At 51.0% G+C, this 17,013-nt stretch overlaps 1 protein-coding gene across 2 annotated transcripts in view; it reads right to left on the minus strand.

Annotated features, from left to right (window-relative positions):
* KMT2B (lysine methyltransferase 2B) overlaps positions 1–17,013 on the minus strand; it is a 728,361-nt gene that overhangs the window by 437,919 nt on the left and 273,429 nt on the right. The window lies entirely within an intron of this gene.

The raw sequence follows: 17,013 nt of genomic DNA on the forward strand, positions 1-17,013 counted from the left end.
CTCTGTGCATACTATTCCTTACTTTGAAATAGTGCATACAGAGCCAACTTACTACAGTGGGGTTCTTCTTGCTTGGGGTAGACAGTTTCGATGTCCTCTGGAGTTCTTGGTCCTTTGTAGTTGGAGGGTAGTACTCTGAGTTGGCAGAGGTTGCTGGGCCCGCAGGATGCGTCGCTGGTGCAGGTTCTTTGAATCAGGAGACAGGCCGGTAGGGCTGGGGCCAAAGCAGTTGTTGTCTTCCTTCTTCTCTGCAGGGTTTTCAGGGCAGCAGTCCTCCTTTGTAGGTCGCCAGGAATCTGGATTCCTGGGTTCAGGGTCACCCCTAAATACTACATTTAGGGGTGTGTTAGGGCTGGAAGGCAGTAGCCAATGGCTACTGCCCCTGAGGGTAGCTACCCCCTCCTTGTGCCTCCTCCCTTTGGGGAGGTGGGCACATCCCTATTCCTATTGGGCTAAATCATCCAAAACAAGATGGAGAATTTTGTAAGGAGGTCATCAAATCAGCTCTGGTCACCTTAGGGGTGGACCTGGCTGAGGGGGTGACGACTGCTTGTTTTTTTCATTATCTCCCCGGACTTGCTTCCAAAAGTGGGGGCTGTGTCCGGGCATCTCCACTAGCTAGAGTGCCCTGGGGCTCTGTAACACGAAGCTTGAGCCTTTGAGACTCACCACCAGATGTTACAGTTCCTGCAGGGGGAGGTGTGAAGCACCTCCACCCAGGATAGGCTTTGTTCCTGGTCACAGAGTGCACAAAGGCACTTACCCCATGTGTCCAGAAACTGGTCTGGAAGTGGCAGGGTGGTATAGCAGGGCCAGCCTAGCACTAGCAGCTGGGCTGGCATGCAGGGGGCATCTCTGAGATGCATTCTGTGTGCATTTCTCAATAAATCCCACACTGGGCTCAGAGTGGATTTATTGTGTTGAGAAGTTTGATACCAAACTTCCCAGTATTCAGTGTAGCCATTATGGAACTGTGGAGTTTGTGTTTGACAAACTCCCAGACCATATACTCTATATGGATACCCTGCACTTACACTGTCTAATAATTGGCTTAGACACTATAGGGGCACAGTGCTCCTGCAGCTATGACCTCACCTGTGGTACAATGCACAATGCATTAGGGCTGTAAGGCCTGCTAGAGGGGTGACTTTCCTATGCAACAGGCAATGGGTTGTGGGCAATACATTCTGAGGGGAGTGCCATGTCGACTTAGTCATTTTCTCCCCACCAGCACACACAAGCTGTGAGGCAGTATGCATGTGCTGGATGAGGGGTCCCCAGGGTGGCATAATGCATGCTGCAGCCCCTAGAGACCTTCCCTGGCCACAGGGCCCTTGGTACCAGGGGTACCTTTTACAAGGGGCTTATCTATGTGACAGGGCTGTGCCAACTGTGGCGACAAAGGTACAGTATAGTGTAAGGAAATGCCTCCTTGGCATGGTTGCCCCCTGACTTTTTGCCTTTGCTGATGCTATGTTTACAATTGAAAGTGTGCTGAGGCCTGCTAACCAGGCCCCAGCACCAGTGTTCTTTCCCTAACCTGTACTTTTGTATCCACAATTGGCAGACCCTGGCATCCAGATAAGTCCCTTGTAACTGGTACTTCTAGTACCAAGGGCCCTGATGCCAAGGAAGGTCTCTAAGGGCTGCAGCATGTCTTATGCCACCCTGGAGACCTCTCACTCAGCACAGACACACTGCTTGCCAGCTTGTGTGTGCTAGTGAGGACAAAACGAGTAAGTCGACATGGCACTCCCCTCAGGGTGCCATGCCAGCCTCTCACTGCCTATGCAGTATAGGTAAGACACCCCTCTAGCAGGCCTTACAGCCCTAAGGCAGGGTGCACTATACCATAGGTGAGGGTACCAGTGCATGAGCATGGTACCCCTACAGTGTCTAAACAAAACCTTAGACATTGTAAGTGCAGGGTAGCCATAAGAGTATATGGTCTGGGAGTCTGTCAAACACGAACTCCACAGCACCATAATGGCTACACTGAAAACTGGGAAGTTTGGTATCAAACTTCTCAGCACAATAAATGCACACTGATGCCAGTGTACATTTTATTGTAAAATACACCACAGAGGGCACCTTAGAGGTGCCCCCTGAAACTTAACCGACTGTCTGTGTAGGCTGACTAGTTCCAGCAGCCTGCCACACCAGAGACATGTTGCTGGCCCCATGGGGAGAGTGCCTTTGTCACTCTGAGGCCAGTAACAAAGCCTGCACTGGGTGGAGATGCTAACACCTCCCCCAGGCAGGAGCTGTGACACCTGGCGGTGAGCCTCAAAGGCTCACCCCTTTGTCACAGCCCAGCAGGGCACTCCAGCTTAGTGGAGTTGCCCGCCCCCTCCGGCCACGGCCCCCACTTTTGGCGGCAAGGCTGGAGGGAACAAAGAAAGCAACAAGGAGGAGTCACTGGCCAGTCAGGACAGCCCCTAAGGTGTCCTGAGCTGAAGTGACTCTAACTTTTAGAAATCCTCCATCTTGCAGATGGAGGATTCCCCCAATAGGGTTAGGATTGTGACCCCCTCCCCTTGGGAGGAGGCACAAAGAGGGTGTACCCACCCTCAGGGCTAGTAGCCATTGGCTACTAACCCCCAGACCTAAACACGCCCTTAAATTTAGTATTTAAGGGCTACCCTGAACCCAAAAAAATTTGATTCCTGCAACTACAAGAAGAAGGACTGCCTAGCTGAAAACCCCTGCAGAGGAAGACCAGAAGACGACTACTGCCTTGGCTCCAGAAACTCACCGGCCTGTCTCCTGTCTTCCAAAGATCCTGCTCCAGCGACGCCTTCCAAAGGGACCAGCGACCTCGACATCCTCTGAGGACTGCCCCTGCTTCGAAAAGACAAGAAACTCCCGAGGACAGCGGACCTGCTCCAAGAAAGGCTGCAACTTTGTTTCCAGCAGCCTTGAAAGAACCCTGCAAGCTCCCCGCAAGAAGCGTGAGACTTGCAACACTGCACCCGGCGACCCCGACTCGGCTGGTGGAGATCCAACACCTCAGGAGGGACCCCAGGACTACTCTGATACTGTGAGTACCAAAACCTGTCCCCCCTGAGCCCCCACAGCGCCGCCTGCAGAGGGAATCCCGAGGCTTCCCCTGACCGCGACTCTTTGAATCCAAAGTCCCGACGCCTGGGAGAGACCCTGCACCCGCAGCCCCCAGGACCTGAAGGACCGGACTTTCACTGGAGAAGTGACCCCCAGGAGTCCCTCTCCCAAGTGGAGGTTTCTCCGAGGAACCCCCCCCTTGCCTGCCTGCAGCGCTGAAGAGATCCCGAGATCTCTCATAGACTAACATTGCGAACCCGACGCCTGTTTCTACACTGCACCCGGCCGCCCCCGCGCCGCTGAGGGTGAAATTTCTGTGTGGGCTTGTGTCCCCCCCGGTGCCCTACAAAACCCCCTTGGTCTGCCCTCCGAAGACGCGGGTACTTACCTGCAAGCAGACCGGAACCGGGGCACCCCCTTCTCTCCATTCTAGCCTATGTGTTTTGGGCACCACTTTGAACTCTGCACCTGACCGGCCCTGAGCTGCTGGTGTGGTGACTTTGGGGTTGCTCTGAACCCCCAACGGTGGGCTACCTTGGACCAAGAACTGAACCCTGTAAGTGTCTTACTTACCTGGTAAACCTAACAAAAACTTACCTCCCCTAGGAACTGTGAAAATTGCACTAAGTGTCCACTTTTAAAACAGCTATTTGTCAATAACTTGAAAAGTATACATGCAATTTTTATGATTTAAAGTTCCTAAAGTACTTACCTGCAATACCTTTCGAATGAGATATTACATGTAGAATTTGAACCTGTGGTTCTTAAAATAAACTAAGAAAAGATATTTTTCTATAACAAAACCTATTGGCTGGATTTGTCTCTGAGTGTGTGTACCTCATTTATTGTCTATGTGTATGTACAACAAATGCTTAACACTACTCCTTGGATAAGCCTACTGCTCGACCACACTACCACAAAATAGAGCATTAGTATTATCTATTTTTACCACTATTTTACCTCTAAGGGGAACCCTTGGACTCTGTGCATGCTATTCCTTACTTTGAAATAGCACATACAGAGCCAACTTCCTACATATAGGAAAAGAACACTGGTGCTGGGGCCTGGTTAGCATGGTCCCAGCACGCTTTCAATCAAAGCTGGTATCAACAAAAGGCAAAGGGTTAGGGGGTAACCTTGTCAACAATGGTATTTTCCTACACCAAGCCTGGGCGGTTTTGGTATCAAACATGTTGGAATCATGATACCATGTACTCTGGGAGTTCCCTTGGGGATCCCCCGTTCTGCCTGTGCAGCCTTAGGGGCTGTAATGGCCAGCAAACGCTGGTGCTGACCCTTGACACTGCTCTGCCCTCCTGCTGATGAGCCAGGCTCAGGTAGGAGGAGCAAAACAAAGGATTTCCAGCAAGGTAGAGGTGTGACCACCTCTCCCTGTGCATTAGGTATATAGGATCTGGGGTGGAGTGGCCTCTGAGCGCACCCAGACTGCTTTGAAGAGCACATTTGGCTCCCTCCTTGTTTGCACCAGCTCAGTAACACCTGGTTCCAGCTGTGCCATGAAACTACACTGAGGACAGGGGAGTGACCACCCACCTGTCCACCTCCTCCTGTAGGGAGGTGCACAGAGCTCTGCCAGGAGGCCACTTGATTCTGCCATCTTGGAACTAAGATGAGCAGTGTAGGAAGTTGGCTCTGTATGTGCTATTTCAAAGTAAGGAATAGCATGCACAGAGTCCAAGGGTTCCCCTTAGAGGTAAAATAGTGGTAAAAAGAGATCATACTAATGCTCTATTTTGTGGTAGTGTGGTCGAGCAGTAGGCTTATCCAAGGAGTAGTGTTAAGCATTTGTTGTACATACACATAGACAATAAATGAGGTACACACACTCAGAGACAAATCCAGCCAATAGGTTTTGTATAGAAAAATATCTTTTCTTAGTTTATTTTAAGAACCACAGGTTCAAATTTAACATGTAATATCTTGTTTGAAAGGTATTGCAGGTAAGTACATTAGGAACCTTGAATCATTTCAATTGCATGTATACTTTTCAAGTTATTCACAAATAGCTATTTTAAAAGTGGACACAGTGCAATTTTCACAGTTCCTGGGGGAGGTAAGTTTTTGTTAGTTTTACCAGGTAAGTACGACACTTACAGGGTTCAGTTCTTGGTCCAAGGTAGCCCACCGTTGGGGGTTCAGAGCAACCCCAAAGTCACCACACCAGCAGCTCAGGGCCGGTCAGGTGCAGAGTTCAAAGTGGTGCCCAAAACGCATAGGCTTCAATGGAGAGAAGGGGGTGCCCCGGTTCCAGTCTGCCAGCAGGTAAGTACCCGCGTCTTCGGAGGGCAGACCAGGGGGGTTTTGTAGGGCCCCGGGGGGGGACACAAGCCCACACAGAAATTTCACCCTCAGCGGCGCGGGGGCGGCCGAGTGCAGTGTTAGAACAAGCGTCGGGTCCGCAATGGAAGTCAATGAGAGATCAAGGGATCTCTTCAGCGCTGCAGGCAGGCAAGGGGGGGCTTCCTCGGGGAAACCTCCACTTGGGCAAGGGAGAGGGACTCCTGGGGGTCACTTCTGCAGTGAAAGTCCGGTCCTTCAGGTCCTGGGAGCTGCGGGTGCAGGGTCTTTTCCAGGCGTCGGGACTTAGGTTTCAGAGAGTCGCGGTCAGGGGAAGCCTCGGGATTCCCTCTGCAGGCGGCGCTGTGGGGGCTCAGGGGGGACAGGTTTTGGTACTCACAGTCGTAGAGTAGTCCGGGGGTCCTCCCTGAGGTGTTGGTTCTCCACCAGCCGAGTCGAGGTCGCCGGGTGCAGTGTTGCAAGTCTCACGCTTCTTGCGGGGAGATTGCAGGGGTCTTTAAAGCTGCTCCTTTGGATAAAGTTGCAGTCTTTTTGGAGCAGGTCCGCTGTCCTCGGGAGTTTCTTGTCGTCGTCGAAGCAGGGCAGTCCTCAGAGGATTCAGAGGTCGCTGGTCCCTTTGGAAGGCGTCGCTGGAGCAGAGTTCTTTGGAAGGCAGGAGACAGGCCGGTGAGTTTCTGGAGCCAAGGCAGTTGTTGTCTTCTGGTCTTCCTCTGCAGGGGTTTTCAGCTAGGCAGTCCTTCTTCTTGTAGTTGCAGGAATCTAAATTCTAGGTTCAGGGAGAGCCCTTAAATACAAAATTTAAGGGCGTGTTTAGGTCTGGGGGGTTAGTAGCCAATGGCTACTAGCCCGGAGGGTGAGTACACCCTCTTTGTGCCTCCTCCCAAGGGGAGGGGGTCACATCCCTAATCCTATTGGGGGAATCCTCCATCTGCAAGATGGAGGATTTCTAAAAGTTAGAGTCACCTCAGCTCAGGACACCTCCTTGTTATTCTCATTATTTTCTCCGGCCTTGCCGCCAAAAGTGGGGGCCGGGGCCGCAGGGGGCAGGCAACTCCACTAGCTGGAGTGTCCTGCGGTGCTGTGACAAAGGGGTGAGCCTTTGAGGCTCACCGCCAGGTGTTACAGCTCCTGCCTGGGGGAGGCGTTAGCATCTCCACCCAGTGCAGGCTTTGTTACTGGCCTCAGAGTGACAAAGGCACTCTCCCCATGGGGCCAGCAACATGTCTCTAGTGTGGCAGGCTGCTGGAACCAGTCAGCCTACACAGATAGTCGGTTAAGTTTCAGGGGGCACCTCTAAGGTGCCCTCTGTGGTGTATTTTACAATAAAGTGTACACTGGCATCAGTGTGCATTTATTGTGCTGAGAAGTTTGATACCAAACTTCCCAGTTTTCAGTGTAGCCATTATAGTGCTGTGGAGTTCGTGTAAAACAGACTCCCAGACCATATACTCTTATGGCTACCCTGCACTTACAATGTCTAAGGTTTTGCTTAGACACTGTAGGGGCACAGTGCTCATGCACTGGTACCCTCACCTATGGTATAGTGCACCCTGCCTTAGGGCTGTAAGGCCTGCTAGAGGGGTGTCTTACCTATACTGCATAGGCAGTGAGAGGCTGGCATGGCACCCTGAGGGGAGTGCCATGTCGACTTACTCATTTTGTTCTCACTAGCACACACAAGCTGGTAAGCAGTGTGTCTGTGCTGAGTGAGGGGTCTCTAGGGTGGCATAATACATGCTGCAGCCCTTAGAGACCTTCCCTGGCATCAGGGCCCTTGGTACCAGGGGTACCAGTTACAAGGGACTTATCTGGATGCCAGGGTGTGCCAATTGTGGAATCAAAAGTACAGGTTAGGGAAAACACTGGTGCTGGGGCCTGGTTAGCAGGCCTCAGCACACTTTCAATTCAAAACATAGCATCAGCAAAGGCAAAAAGTCAGGGGGTAACCATGCCAAGGAGGCATTTCCTTACAAGCAGAAGCCCCTGGGAGCATTTGACTAGTAAGGCCAGGAAGATGACTTATCTGATGCCCCCTGACAGGTAAGTCACTGCTGAGTGTGACCAACCCCCTTCAAGAGTTACTTAAGGGCTCATTCGTGGGTGGGTGTAAAGAAATGGCTCCCTGTTGCAGTTACCCCCCACTTTTTGCCTGATACTTATGCTGACTTGACTGAGAAGTGTGCTGGGACCCTGCTAACCAGGCCCCAGCACCAGTGTTCTTTCACCTAAAATGTACCATTGTCTCCACAATTGGCACAACCCTGGCATCCAGGTAAGTCCCTTGTAACTGGTACCCCTGGTACCAAGGGCCCTGATGCCAGGGAAGGTCTCTAAGGGCTGCAGCATGTCTTAAGCCACCCTAGGGACCCCTCACTCAGCACAGACACACTGCTTGCCAGCTTGTGTGTGCTGGTGGGGAGAAAATGACTGCGTCGACATGGCACTCCCCTCAGGGTGCCATGCCAACCTCACACTTCCTGTGGCATAGGTAAATCACCCCTCTAGCAGGCCTTACAGCCCTAAGGCAGGGTGCACTATACCACAGGTGAGGGCATAGGTGCATGAGCACTATGCCCATACAGTGTCTAAGCAAAACCTTAGACATTGTAAGTGCAGGGTAGCCATAAGAGAATTTGGTCTGGGAGTCTTTCAAAAACGAACTCCACAGCTCCATAATGGCTACACTGAATACTGGGAAGTTTAGTATCAAACTTCTCAGAATAATAAACCCACACTGATGCCAGTGTTGGATTTATTAAAACAAAGCACACAGAGGGCATCTTAGACATGCCCCCTGTATTTTACCCAATTGTTCAGTGCAGGACTGACTGGTCTGTGCCAGCCTGCTGCTGAGGGACGAGTTTCTGACCCCATGCGGTGAGAGCCTTTGTGCTCTCTGAGGACAGAAAGCCTGCTCTGGGTGGAGGTGCTTCACACCTCCCCCCTGCAGGAACTGTAACGCCTAGCAGTGAGCTTCAAAGGCTCAAGCTTTGTGTTACAATGCCCCAGGGCACTCCAGCTAGTGGAGATGCCCGCCCCCTGGACCCAGCCCCCACTTTTGGCGGCAAGTCCAGGAGAGATAATGAGAAAAACAAGGAGGAGTCACTGGCCAGTCAGGACAGTCCCTAAGGTGTCCTGAGCTGAGGTGACTGACTTTTAGAAATCCTCCATATTCCAGATGGAGGATTCCCCCAATAGGGATAGGAATGTGACCCCCTCCCCTTGGGAGGAGGCACAAAGAGGGTGTACCCACCCTCAGGGCTAGTAGCCATTGGCTACTAACCCCCAGACCTAAACACGCCCTTAAATTTAGTATTTAAGGGCTCCCCTGAACCTAAGAATTTAGATTCCTGCAACTTACAAGAAGAAGAGGACTGCTGAGCTGAAAGACCCCTGCAGAAGAAGAAAAGACGACACCAACTGCTTTGGCCACAGACCTACCGGGCCGGTCTCCTGCCTTCTAAAGAAACCTGCTCCAGCGACGCTTTCCCCAGGACCAGCGACCTCTGAATCCTCAGAGGACTGCCCTGCTTCAAGAAAGACAAGAAACTCCAGAGGACAGCGGCACTGCTCCAAAAAGACTGCAACTTTGTTACAGAGGAGCAGATTTAAAGACCCCTGCAAATCCCCGCAAGAAGCGTGAGACTTGCAACACTGCACCCGGCGACCCCGACTCGACTGGTGGAGAACCAACACCTCAGGGAGGACCCTCCGGCGACTCCGAGACCGTGAGTAACCAAAGTTGTCTCCCCTGAGCCCCCACAGCGACGCCTGCAGAGGGAATCCCAAGGCTCCCCCTGACTGCGACTGCCGGACTCTAAAATCCCGACAGCTGGAAAAGACCGTGCACCCGCAGCCCCCAGCACCTGAAGGAACGGAACTTCAGTGCAGGAGTGACCCCCAGGAGGCCCTCTCCCTTGCCCAGGTGGTGGCTACCCCGAGGAGCCCCCCCCCCCCCCCCTTGCCTGCCTGCACCGCTGAAGAGACCCCTTGGTCTCCCATTGACTCCCATTGGAAACCCGACGCTTGTTTGCACACTGTACCCGGCCGCCCCCGCGCTGCTGAGGGTGTACTTTTTGTGTGGACTTGTGTCCCCCCCGGTGCCCTACAAAACCCCCCTGGTCTGCCCTCCGAAGACGCGGGTACTTACCTGCTGGCAGACTGGAACCGGGGCACCCCCTTCTCTCCATTGAAGCCTATGTGTTTTGGGCACCTCTTTGACCTCTGCACCTGACCGGCCCTGAGCTGCTGGTGTGGTAACTTTGGGGTTGCTCTGAACCCCCAACGGTGGGCTACCTTGGACCCAAAACTGAACCCTGTAGGTGGGTTACTTACCTGCAAAAACTAACAATACTTTACCTCCCCCAGGAATTGTGAAAATTGCACTAAGTGTCCACTTTTAAAACAGCTATTTGTGTTTTATGTGAAAAGTATATATGCTACTGTAATTATTCAAAGTTCCTAAAGTACTTACCTGCAATACCTTTCAAATGAGATTACATGTAGAATTTGAACCTGTGGTTCTTAAAATAAACTAAGAAAAGATATTTTTCTATAACAAAACCTATTGGCTGGATTTGTCTGAGTGTGTGTTCCTCATTTATTGCCTGTGTGTATGTACAACAAATGCTTAACACTACTCCTTTGATAAGCCTACTGCTCGACCACACTACCACAAAATAGAGCATTAGTATTATCTATTTTTGCCACTGTCTTACCTCTAAGGGGAACCCTTGGACTCTGTGCATGCTATTCCTTACTTTGAAATAGCACATACAGAGCCAACTTCCTACAGTGGGTCCTTAGATTAGTCGAGCAAGACTCTCCAAGGAACTCTGATAGACATCTTCTACTTCTGGCCCTGGAACCACTGCTGGTCTTCGCTGGAACTGAACATGTCTGCTTCTAGTGGGACGGCTCCCATTGCAACATTGTTTCTCCAGATCCTGCAAGAATTCAGCAACATCCAAAGCTGTGCATCCTCCAGGATCACAAGGACTCTGTTTGCACCAGGAAGCACAAAGGAATTTCCCTTGGAGTGAAGGAGTCACTCCACTGCCACCTCAAGACAATGTCAACCAGCTGGTGGGGCCTGCTGTCTGTGCACACCTGAAGATCCTGCAACCCAGGTGGATAGTCTGTGGCCTCCTCTGGGTCCTGCTTGTCTTATCCAAATTAGGGAACTGTGGGCCACTGCTTCCACCACGGGACGGTTAACTCTGAACCTGGGTATGTTTGGTATCAAACCTGTTGGAATCATACCCCAATATGATTTCCAGAATTGGTTTATAATTACATGCACTCTGGGGGCTCCTTAGAGGACCCACAGCATTGCTCTTACCAGTCTTCTGGGGCTTTCCGGGCAGCCTGCTGCTGCCACCCTGAGACAGGCCTCTGCCCGTCTGCTGCTTGACCAACTCAGGCAGAGGAAGGCAGAACAAAGGATTTCCTGTGGGAGGGGGAGTAAACACTCTCACCCTTGGAAAAAGCTGTTACATGGCTTGGGAGGGATAGCCTCCCCAAGCCACGGGTATGCTTTAAAGGGCACATTTGGTGCCCTTCTTGCATAAACCGGTTTGCACCAGTCAAGGAACCCCTGGTCTCTGCTCTGGCGCAAAAGCACACAAAGGAAAGAGGAGTGACCACTCCCGTCCATCACTGCCTCAGCTGTGGTGCCCAGAGAACGTTCAGGTGGACACTTGATTCTGCCATCTTGAAAACAAGATGTGCAGAAGTCCCCGAGAGCATCTGGTCGGTCAGGACAGGTGACCGACGTCAGTGACCCCGCTCTGATAGGTGGTCACAATGCAGAGTGACCCAGCCCCGTTAGTGCTATTTAGGGGCTCCACTGCGGTTAGGTCCCCAGATTCGTTGTGCAAGACTCCACCAGGACTTCTCTGCAACAAGCACTACTACTCCTGGCCACCAGAACCACTGCTGGACTTCAGAGAAACTAAACAAGCCTGCAACTCCCAAGACAACCTCACTTTGCAACATTGTTTCTTCGGCTCCTTCCAGTAGTTGCAAACTTTCCATAGCTGTGCATCCTCTGGGGTCTGCAAGACTTTAGCTCCATGTAAGGAAATGCCTCCTTGGCATGGTTACCCCCTGACTTTTTGCCTTTGCTGATGCCAAGTTATGATTTGAAAGTGTGCTGAGGCCTGCTAACCAGGCCCCAGCACCAGTGTTCTTTCCCTAAAACTGTACCTTTGTTTCCACAATTGGCACACCCTGGCATCCAGGTAAGTCCCTTATAACTGGTACCCCTGGTACCAAGGGCCCTTATGCCAGGGAAGGTCTCTAAGGGCCGCAGCATGTCTTATGCCACCCTGGGGACCCCTCACTCAGCACAGACACACTGCTTGCCAGCTTGTGTGTGCTGGTGGGGAGAAAATGACTAAGTCGACATGGCACTCCCCCGAGGGTGCCATGCCAACCTCACACTGCCTATGGCATAGATAAGTCACCCCTCTAGCAGGCCTTACAACCCTAAGGCAGGGTGCACTATACCATAGGTGAGGGCATAGATGCATGAGCACTATGCCCCTACAGTGTCTAAACAAAACAGTAGACATTGTAAGTGCAGGGCTAGTACCATTGGCTACTAACCCCCCAGACGTAAACACACCCCTAAATTGAGTATTTAGGGGCCCCCAGAACCAAGCAAGATAGATTTCTGCAGCCTGAAGACGAAGAAGGACTGCTGACCTGAAAGCCCTGCAGAGAAGACGGAGACACCAACTGCTTTGGCCCCAGCCCTACCGCCTGTCTCCCCACTTAAAAAAAAAACTGCAACAGCGAAGCGTCCACCAGGGTCCAGCGACCTCTGAAGCCTCAGAGGACTACCCTGCATCTAAAAGGACAAAGAACTCCAGAGGACAGCGGATGTATGTACTATTTCAAAGTAAGAAATAGCATGCACAGAGTCCAAGGGTTCCACTTAGAGGTAAGATAGTGGCAAAAAGAGAATTCTAATGCTCTATTTTGTGGTAGTGTGGTCGAGCAGAGCAGTAGGCTTATCAGAGGGTAGTGTAAAGCATTTCTTGTACACACACAGGCAATAAATGAGGAACACACACTCAAAGACTTAACTCCAGGCCAATAGTTTTTATATAGAAAAATATATTTTCTTAGTTTATTTTAAGAACCACAGGTTCAAGATTTACAAGTAATGCTTTAAACGAAAGGTATTTCACTTAGGAACTTTAGGAACTTTGAATTAGCAAAATAGCATATACAGTTTTCACACAAATGACATAACTATTTTAAAACTAGACCGTGCAATTTTCAACAGTTCCTGGGGGAGGTAAGTGTTTGTTAGTTTTTGCAGGTAAGTAAACCACCTACGGGTGTCAAGTTTGGGTCCAAGGTAGCCCACCGTTGGGGGTTCAGAGCAACCCCAAAGTTACCACACCAGCAGCTCAGGGCCGGTCAGGTGCAGAGGTCAAAGTGGTGCACAAAACGCATAGGCTTCAATGGAGAAGGGGGTGCCCCGGTTCCAGTCTGCCAGCAGGTTAGTACCCGCGTCTTCGGAGGGCAGACCAGGGGGGTTTTGTAGGGCACCAGGGAGGACACAAGTCAGCACAGAAAGTACACCCTCAGCGGCACGTGGGCGGCTGGGTGCAGTGTGCAAACAAGCGTCAGGTTCGCAATAGGATTCAATGGGAGACCAAGGAGTCTCTTCAGCGATGCAGGCAGGCAAGGGGGGGGGATCCTCTGGGTAGCCACCACCTGGGCAAGGGAGAGGGCCACCTGGGGGTCGCTCCTGCACTGGAGGTCGGATCCTTCAGGTCCTGGGGGCTGCGGATGCAGTGCCTTTACCAGGTATCGGGTCTTTGAAGCAGGCAGTCGCGGTCAGGGGGAGCCTTGGGATTCCCTCTGCAGGCATTGCTGTGGGGTCTCAGGGGGGTCAACTCTGGCTACTCAGAGACAGGCCAGTAGAGCTGAGGCCAAAGCAGTTGGTGTCTCCGTCTTCTCTGCAGGTTTTTCAGTTCAGCAGTCCTCTTCTTCTTAGGTTGCAGGAATCTGAGTTCCTAGGTTCTGGGGAGCCCCTAAATACAGAATTTAGGGGTGTGTTTAGGTCTGGGGGTTAGTAGCCAATGGCTACTAGCCCTGAGGGTGGCTACACCCTCTTTGTGCCTCCTCCCTGAGGGGAGGGGGGCACACCCCTAATCCTATTGGGGGAATCCTCCATCAGCAAGATGGAGGATTTCTAAAAGTCACAGTCACCTCCACTCAGGACACCTTAGGGGCTGTCCTGACTGGCCAGTGACGACTCCTTGTTTTTCTCATTATCTCCTCCGGCCTTGCTGCCAAAAGTGGGGCCGTGGCCGGAGGGGGCGGCAACTCCACTAGCTGGAGTGCCCTGGGGTGCTGTAACAAAGGGGGTGAGCCTGTTACAGTTCCTGCAGGGGGAGTTAAGAAGCATCTCCACCCAGTACAGGCTTTGTTACTAGCCACAGAGTGACAAAGGCACTCTCCCCATGTGGCCAGCAACATGTCTCGAGTGTGGCAGGCTGCTAAAACCAGTCAGCCTACACGGGTAGTTGGTTAAGGTTTCAGGGGGCACCTCTAAGGTGCCCTCTGGGGTGTATGTTACAATAAAATGTACACTGGCATCAGTGTGCATTTATTGTGCTGAGAAGTTTGATACCAAACGTCACAGTTTTCAGTGTAGCCATTATGGTGCTGTGGAGTTCGTGCATGACAGACTCCCAGACCATATACTCTTATGGCTACCCAGCACTTACAATGTCTAAGGTTTTGCTTAGACACTGTAGGGGCATAGTGCTCATGCACTTATGCCCTCACCTATGGTATAGTGCACCCTGCCTTAGGGCTGTAAGGCCTGCGAGAGGGGTGACTTACCTATACCTATAGGCAGTGTGAAGTTGGCATGGCACCCTGAGGGGAGTGCCATGTCGACTTAGTCTTTTTATCCCTACTAGCACACACAAGCTGGTAAGCAGTGCGTCTGTGCTGAGGGAGGGGTCCCCAGGGTGGCATAAGATATGCTGCAGCCCTTAGAGACCATCCCTGGCATCAAGGCCCTTGGTACCAGGGGTACCAGTTACAAGGGACTTACCTGGATGCCAGGGTGTGCCAATTGTGGAAACAAAGGTTCAAGTTAGGGAAAGAACACTGGTGCTGGGGCCTGGTTAGCAGGCCTCAGCACGCTTTCAAATCATAACTTAGCATCAGCAAAGGCAAAAAGTCAGGGGGTAACCATGCCAAGGAGGCATTTCCTTACACTGGTCCTTTTCTTTCTCTACAAATCCTCTTCTGATCAGATTTGCATTGGCCAAGGGTTGTTGGTTGTCCTCCTGACCACTGACCATCTGCGAACCAGCGACCGACGTGGGACATCATCTGCACGACTCCAAGGACCGCCCTGCAGCTCCTGGACTCCACAGCTGATCTGCATCTTTCCTTGTCGACCCGGATTTTCATCCACCAAAGGGTGGGTAGAGGCTCCTGCCCGACCTGGACACTCCTATGTGGACTGGACTCTATCCCCTTCTCTTGCAAGTCATCTTCTTCCAGAATCCGACATTGGGTTCCACTGGACTGATCCTGGTCTTGCAATCTTCCTTTTCCAAGTCCTCTTCTTAGTCCTTGGAAAGACCAGGTAACTTACCTCCGCTCTCCTGGTTGCACCTAGCTACTCATCTCTTGGGGTCCCGAGTTCTCCCAGCTCCCTTCTAATGGCTCCACATGCTTGGGTGGAGGGACCCCACCTCCACCCCATAGGGCCCTAGCTATTTTCTGCCATTTCTTGCCAATGCTTGTTGTTTATATATGCTAATTCCTAATAATTACTCTGTGTATATATAGTGTGTACTTACCTGAAGTTGGGGGACTGCCTATAAGTAATCTAGTTCAGTGCTACTGTAATAAAGTACCTTTACTTTTGTAACACAGGTGTGATAAGTTAATGTGTGACTGCTGTGGTATTGAAAGTGCTTTACACTCCTCCTAGATAAGTCTTAGCTGCTTACCACAGCTACCAATGAAGAGTCCTGTCTTCCTAGACACTGTTTCACTCACTAATAGGAGTTGCCTGGACCTGGTATAAGGTGCAAACACATAGGTGTCCACCACACACTAGGCCAGCTTCCAACAGCCCCCTCAACTGCCGCCGGTGACGGTAACTCTGATGGTCCACCATACCTTTGCACCCGAGAAGAGCACCACTGGTGTCACCTCATCCTCCAGGCTTGTGAGATTTGAGCCCAACTGTTGGTTCACCCAGATTGGTCCCTCACTCCAAACCTGCAGCCTGTTCTGTGGGCTCTCTCAAACACGACCAGCAACGGTTAGCAAAGAGTCCAAGACCTCTCTGTTCCCGAATGTCTGAGACTAAGTAGAGGAGGACCACTGGTGTCCGTACGTCCCCGAGTATCCAAGACCTGAGCCCATTCGGTGGCTCACCTAAACAGAAAGCCCACTCAGTGGCTCATCCAAACAGGACGCCCACTTCTAACCTGCAGCATAAACCCACAGTGCCCAATCCCCACTGAAATACATTGGGCAACAAACGCGATCTGCAGATCTGCACCCAGCCGCCCCTGTGCTGCAGGGAGTGACCTGTTGGTGTGGTCCTAATGCTTGCCCAGTACTTACCTTAGCTCTACAAGATTGGTCCAGTGAGTCGTTATGTGCTTGTTTGCGGAATGTGTTTTCCTTCTATAGATTGACAATGAAGAACTAACATTTCACCAAGTGTTGACCTTTGCAAATAAAAAGGTATTTAGGTTTGAGAATGTCCTTACCTGTTAACGATGTTTTTTGGGATTAAAGAATATATTTAAAAAAGTGTTATTTTTCTAACTTGGTCTCAGGTTTAATGTTTGTGTGTGTATCATTAATTGCCTCTGAAAGAACAACAAATGCTTAGCACTACCCTCTGATAAGCATAACTGCTCACCCACACTACCACAAAATACAGCATTAGTCCTGCTACTTTTATCTCTACAAACCAGTTGGGGATCCACTGGCCTCTCTGCATGGTCCACTTCTTGTTAGTGCACCATATAAAGAGAATCAGCTTCCTACCGTCATGTCATGTTTTTACTTCATGGTTTGCACCATGTCACGCAGCCAGCAATGGCAGGCTGTGTGGGTCCCTTAGGGTGGCATAAGGTATGCTACAAATGGGTCTTTATTACCCATGCCTAGGTACCAGGAGTACCATTTACTAGGGACTTACAAAGGTGCTAAAGTCCTTTGACAACTGTGTTACAATTAGACATCTTCTTTTAAGGAAAGAGCACTGACACTGAGGTCAGGTCGGCAGGCTTCAGTGCACTGTCAGTCGAAAACAACATTCAGTAGCTCTACAGAGGGCAAACGTGTGGGGGTGACATCTGCAAAGAAGTCCAATTCCCTACATCAGTGCTTTGGAGATATTAATTCTACTTACGTAGATGTTATAAGTATTTGCTCCTTTAACAACCGTCTACTAATCAAGACAAGTGGATAGAAAAAGACGGTTTGTTATGAATTCAGTTTTTGGTGCCCTGCTTGGTACATCCAAGTGTACACTCTTGTAGCACTGCCTTTCTCTTTGTGTTCTTAATGGAAATGCATGCAGTCCCCAGAGACTGAAAGAACGTATGCATGCATTTCCAAGTA

Source organism: Pleurodeles waltl, chromosome 7 (assembly GCF_031143425.1).
Source record: "Pleurodeles waltl isolate 20211129_DDA chromosome 7, aPleWal1.hap1.20221129, whole genome shotgun sequence".
Taxonomy (NCBI): Eukaryota; Metazoa; Chordata; class Amphibia; order Caudata; family Salamandridae; genus Pleurodeles; species Pleurodeles waltl.